This window comes from Aethalodelphis obliquidens, unplaced genomic scaffold (genome assembly GCF_003676395.1).
Source record: "Aethalodelphis obliquidens isolate GAN/ISIS:26980383/991018 unplaced genomic scaffold, ASM367639v1 scaffold92, whole genome shotgun sequence".
Classification (NCBI taxonomy): domain Eukaryota; kingdom Metazoa; phylum Chordata; class Mammalia; order Artiodactyla; family Delphinidae; genus Aethalodelphis; species Aethalodelphis obliquidens.
The window spans coordinates 1,498,442-1,504,684 of record NW_020838036.1 but is presented as its reverse complement, the minus strand read 5'-3'; the positions used below and the strand labels follow the sequence as shown (position 1 = coordinate 1,504,684).

At 43.9% G+C, this 6,243-nt stretch overlaps 1 pseudogene; it reads right to left on the bottom strand.

The window, feature by feature from the left end:
- Nucleotides 1–3,652: 3,652 nt before the first annotated feature.
- LOC113614257 (ferritin light chain pseudogene) lies at nucleotides 3,653–4,374 on the bottom strand (annotated as a pseudogene).
- Nucleotides 4,375–6,243: the final 1,869 nt, after the last annotated feature.

Here is a 6,243-nt window from a genome sequence, read left to right as displayed (position 1 = left end):
GAGGGCATTTTCTGTGGGATGGGTTATCTTCAGGGTTACACCAATCCTGGAACTGAACCTCTTGTAGAGACAGTGGTCCCGGTCAGGGTGACCTCATATTAAATGAGGAGCCTGGCGATTAGCCCAACCTCATCTGGTTTTTGATAAACATGTTGACTGACTGAGCTAGGCTCAAGAGGGAACCAACTTCTTTGGAGATATGGGGCCATGGCTGTTATAAAAGTATACATAAAATCTTCAGCTCATTCACTTATTTAGACATTTTATTCTTCAAATGTAAGCGCCTAGCACTGTCTGAAGAATGGAGAGACAAAGAGAAGGAAGCAAGGTTCCTGCCTTCAAGGAGATAGGAATTCTCAGTTCAGTGTGAGAGTGGACACATGCCCAAATATTTGTAATACACTTTAATAGAGATTTATACTATATTAGGTACTGTAAGAGCTCAGAGGAGATAGCCACTCATTCTTTTAGGGAAGGGACGAAGAGTCAGGGAGGCCTTTGGTAAGGAGGTGGCATTCAACTAGGCCTTGACAGGTGAGCAGCAGATCACCAAAGGAGGGAAGGCCATACCAGGCAGAACAAAGTGCTCTTGCAAAGGCATAGAGGCATGAAAGAACACACAGCTTCTGGTAATAGCAAGTAGTTCAGTATTTCTGGTAAATGTTCAACTGCATCACTTACCAACTATGTGACTGGGCCAAGTCACTTGCCCCTCTTGGCTCGGTTGCTCTTCTGTTAAATGGTAAGTATAATGCTAATGATCATTTTCTTCACTAAGATTGTATGAGAAGCAAATGAAATGGTTAATATGGAATTCTGGCATCATGAGGAGGTGTGAATTTAGCCATTCTTTTCAACCTTTAAAGGCTATGTGATAGTAGATGTGAAATAAATTTATAAATTGTAAAGCACCATACAAGTGTGCATTGGTATTATTATAAATCTCATGGGCCAAAACTGCAGCACCACAGGAAAGCTCAAGAGTTTAGTTTTCTCCTTCTGACTTACTTCACTCTGTATGACAGACTCTAGGTCCATCCACCTCACTACAAATAATTTTGTTTCTTTTTATGGCTGAGTAATATTCCATGTATATATGTGCCACATCTTCTTTATCCATTCATCTGTCGATGGACACTTAGGTTGGTTCCATGTCCTGGCTATTGTAAATAGTGCTGCAATGGGATAGGGAGGGTGGGAAGGAGATGCAAGAGGGAGGAGATATGGGGACATATGTATACGTATAGATGATTCACTTTGTTATACAGCAGAAACTAACACAACATTGAAAAGCAATTATACTCCAATAAAGATGTTTAAAAAAATGGTTCTGATGAACCTAGGGACAGGAAAGGAATAAAGATGCAGATGTAGAGAATGGACTTGAGGACACAGGGAGGGGGAAGGGTAGATGAGATGAAGTGAGAGAGTGGCATTGACACATATCCACTACCAAATGTAAAATAGATAGCTAGTGGGAAGCAGCTGCATAGCACAGGGAGATCAGCTCGGTGCTTTGTGACCACCTAGAGGGGTGGGATTGGGAGGGTGGGAGGGAGAAGCAAGAGGGAGGAGATATGGGGATATATGTATATGTATAGCTGATTCACTTTGTTATACAGTAGAAACTAACACACCATTGTAAAGCAACTATACTCCAATAAAGATGTTTAAAAAAAGAGTTTAGTTTTCAATTACAGTGTTCAGCCACCTGACTCCAAGCCCTCCTCCAGTTAGTTTGTTGCTGGGACTCCCCACTCCATCCCCTCACCCCCATGGCTACTTTTTATTAGTTTATGTGGGGGGATATGTGAGCAGTACTATTTCCCTGTACCCAACCTCCATCCTATTCTTACCTTCTTAGCTTTTTGCCCCTGGGCCCCAAAGGGAAACATATATCCTTCCACTTTCCCCTCCTTACTCCACTCTCTGCTACTTCATTCCAGGAGTTTCAGGCAGCCTTTAACTCTACTGCTTTATTCAAGCATCTTAATTGCAGCATCTGGGACCCAGGATTGTAAGTTCCAAAGTCCTATTCACAGTGTCTCCCAGAGTGGGGGTGGTGGTGTATGTCCAGGGGACACCATGCAAACAAACTTCCTGGTGGTCTGCCTTAACCTCCTGGGATTTGTTGTAGAATAAAGAATTGGGTTACTCTTGTTTTTTAAAGGGTTGGTAGTTAGATAGAATTTGGTAATTAGGCATGTTTTATTCTGATCCATGAAATGGGCAGTATATATGTGCCCTGGGTAATTAATATTGTTTCACGGAAAGCCCAAAGAGGATGAAAGTTTCTGGAAAAAATGGTAGGCTTTCTTGGATGAGTCCATGCTTCTAAGTTCTACTGAGGTAATGGACTCTTTAACTTATCTTTGGCAGTAGTCCTTCAGTCACACCTACCTGCAGATGGTTATATCTGACCCCATAATTGTCATATGTATATGTTTCCTTTCTGGATAGGCACAAAGCTCATAACGGGCAATATCTATATCTTGTGGGTTTATGTATCTCCATACCAGGCCTAGCCTAGCATTTGGCACATAGGGGGTCAATTAATTGAATGAATGAATGATAGATAGATGGGTAGATAGATAGATACTTGAATAATAATTTACTTGAATAGTAAATACTTGAATAAATCAGTAAATGCTAAGGGAGAAAGTACAGGTTGAATTGGTAATTCTCAAGAAATCCTTGCTGTTTGGATTATAATACTACAAGGAGTAACAACTGCCTCCTTGTGAAAGGGGAGCTAATACTTTCCCAGAGGCAGGCACTTATTCTAAATCATAACTCTGATAGTTAGGTAGCACGTTGTTGCCCCGAGCCTGCCTTCCACAGCTTCTTCCCTCTATGCCAGAAGTAGAAAGTAAATCAACCATTTTAAAATGTCAACAATAACCAACTGAATACCTACTATATGTCAGTCACTGGGATAAGTAATGAATTACACAAAGATGAATAAAACATAGTCCCTAGCATTGAAGAATTTTCCCTCTGGTAAGAGAGACAGAACTGTATTCATAAATCTCTAATATAGATGGGAGAATATTCTGTGTAATCAAAAGAAGGGGATATTAATTTGGTCTTAGAGGATGAAATGGCTTGAATGGTGACACCCCCCCAAAATGATACACCCAAGTCCTAACCCCCTGATACCTGCAGATGTGAATTTATGTTTATGTGGATAAAGGGTGTTTGTAGATTTAATTAAGTGACATATCTCAAGATGGGACCATCCTGGATTGACCAGATAGGACCTAAATCCAGTGACAGGTGTCCATATAAGAAGATGAGCAATACAGAGATACAGGCAAGAAGGTCATATGAAGATGGAGGCAGAGATTGTGGTTATGCTGCCACAAGTGAAGGAACACCAGGAGCACCAGAAATTGGAAGAAGCAAGGGAAGATCCCCCTCTAGAGCTTTGGAGGGAGCATGGCCCTGCCGACACCTTGATTTTGGATTTCTGGCCTCCACTGTGAAATAATGAGTTTCTATTAAACCACCAAGTTTGTGGTAAAGTGTTGCAGGAGTCCTAGAAAAGTAATACAGGGGGATTAAAGAAAGGCATTAGAAAGGACATGACACTTCAAGGACCTTAAAGGAAGAGAAGGATTTTTTTCTTCTTTAGCTGCTGCAAAAAGCTTTATTGTTTCCATTTGGTCCAAGGCTTGGGAGAGGGCTCCAGGGTGGTTAAAAACTGCCTGGTGGCTGCAGAGACGGGCTTCAGGCAGAAGCCCTGACACCAAAGGGGCTCCTCAAAGGCCACTGGGCTCCAGAGGTTCCTAGTCATACTTGACGGTGAGCCTTTCGAAGAGATACTCACCCAGCCCAGCCTGGGGACCAGCCAGCCTGCAGAAGTTGGTCAGGTGGTCACCTATCATCTTAATGAGTTTCACCGCCTCATCTAGGAAGTGGCTGTCCAGGAAGTTGCAGAAATGTGGGTTTGCGCGGGCAGAACCCAGGGCATGCAGATCCAAAAGGGCCTGGTTCAGGCTCTTCTTCATGTTAATGGCGGCTTCCATAGCATCCTGGGTTTTACCCCACTCATCCTGAGATGGCTTCTGCACGTTCTGGAAGACGGCACGGCCGCTGTGCTGGTTTTGCCTTTTCAAGAGACACTCGGTGCCCTCACGCTTCTCTTTGGTCAATTCGCGGGAAAAGTGGCCCACGCCCTCCAGAGCCACATCGTCGAGGTCAAAATAGAAGCCCAGAGAGAGGTAGGTGTAGGAGGCCTGCAGACGCATGTTGACCAGGTGGTTGTCGGTGGCCTACACCTCGGTGGAATAATTCTGATGAATCTGGGAGCTCATGGTTGATCGGTAATAAGGAGTTAAGCTCAAAAAATGGTGTTGGCTGGTCCCGGTGACCAAGGATAGCTGAGTGGCTGACTCCGAAGGTCGAGACTGGAAAAAGGGTTGGAGGGTGGTCAGAGGCTGGAGCAAAGGGCATCCCTGGGTCTGTTCCATCCAAACACTGTTGAAGCAAGAGACAGATCAAGGGGACCACCGAGCGCACTGCCGAAGAGAAGAATTTTGATGTGCAGAAGAGCACAAAGGGAATTCCAAGCTGAGGGAACAGCATAAGGAAAGACATGGACATATTAAATGGAGTTTGTCCTGTGGTTGGAGTGCCAGCTATGTGGAGCTGGAAAGATACTGGAACTATTTCATGATTATTAGCCTAGAGATTTTGACATTTTGTTATTCAGACTTTAGGAAGCCATTGAAGATTCTGAAGGTTTGAAGTAACGAGAGAGAATACCCTGTTATTTAACAAAGCTGAGGACACTCGTTGACTGCTCTGTGTGTGTGTGTTGACTCCACATTTCCTAGATGCCAATGGATTGGTTTGTATGTAGCCAAAGAGGGTGCTCAGGGAGCATTTGTGTTACATGGATGGGAACATCTCTTTTCTTGCCTTGTTCTGCACTTGCTCTTTTGAAACACATCCTCCATTCTGGGCAGGATCTAATTAGGACCACATATTTTGCTGCATAATCCCCAGTGCAATGTCCTTGGGGATTTGACGTGATTGCCTATATGGATGGAGCTGGAGAGGTTAGTTCAGGGAAGGCCAGGCCTCAAAATCAACCAGAGCTTCTGTTTTCTTCCTAAAGTAATCTTTTCTCACTCTCCTTTTACCTGTATTATTTGTTCCATGATCTGAGACAGTCATTATTCACCACATTACACTATCACCATCACCATCATCACCACCATTATCAACATCAGCAGTAGGAGCAGCAGTTATGAACAAAGTAAAAGGAAGATACAACAGGAAATACTAGTGTGGATAGAAGGAAACTCATGACTTCATCAATGACTTAGGAAAGCTTTCCTGCAGAAAGGGAGATTTCAGGAACTTCTGGAATACATGCACAAGCAGACATATTTATTTTATGCTTGTATATGCCAAGCCTTTTGTCAGGTGTTTTCACACACCTTAACTCATGAACTTCTCTCTGTGAGGTAGAGATTATAATTGTTAGCCCCTTTTTACAAATGAAGAGATTGTGGCTTTGAGAAGACTCTGTAAGCCATCTAGGATTACACTAGTAAGGGGCAGAACCCGAGGTCATTTGATTCAAGTCCAGTGCTTTTCTACTACAACACAGCTCAGCTTGCTTCCCTTTGCCTGGGTTGGTGGCGGTCAGGGAATGAGGTACACTCTGGAGTACCGGATTTTATATTAAGAGGAATCCTTTAAGGTCCTTTCCTTAAAGGAGAACAGGGAACCATGTCCAAGAAGCCTTGAACCAGATGTTTCTAAGGCTAGTTGAGCTCAGTCTGACTGGGTCTCTACTCTAAGGCTACTGTTCAAACCACAAGACTACATTGCAGTTTCCAACAGTGTACATTTGGCACTACTAATACCTCCCACACTAAATAAGGCCTGTGAGTCCGTGCCTGAGAGGGAGATCACACTGTGCAGGGCAGTCTGATGGTGCCCAACCCAAGGAAGCTCAAAACCCACATCACACGTTCCATACATTATCCGCAGAACACAGAATGCCCAGCCGCATGATGGAGAGCTGCATTTCACTGTGGGATCTGGTTAAAGATGCCTGCTGATCTCTGTCCATGGTCCTGCTCTAAGTCTGGACACACTCACCACCCACCAACACCCCTACTACCACCTTGCTTAGGCCTTCCTCAGTGCTGCTAGGCCACAAACATTTGACCTGTGCCTTCATCTGGGGCTTCTTCAATGGCCCTTGGCAACTGAACATGAAAATGG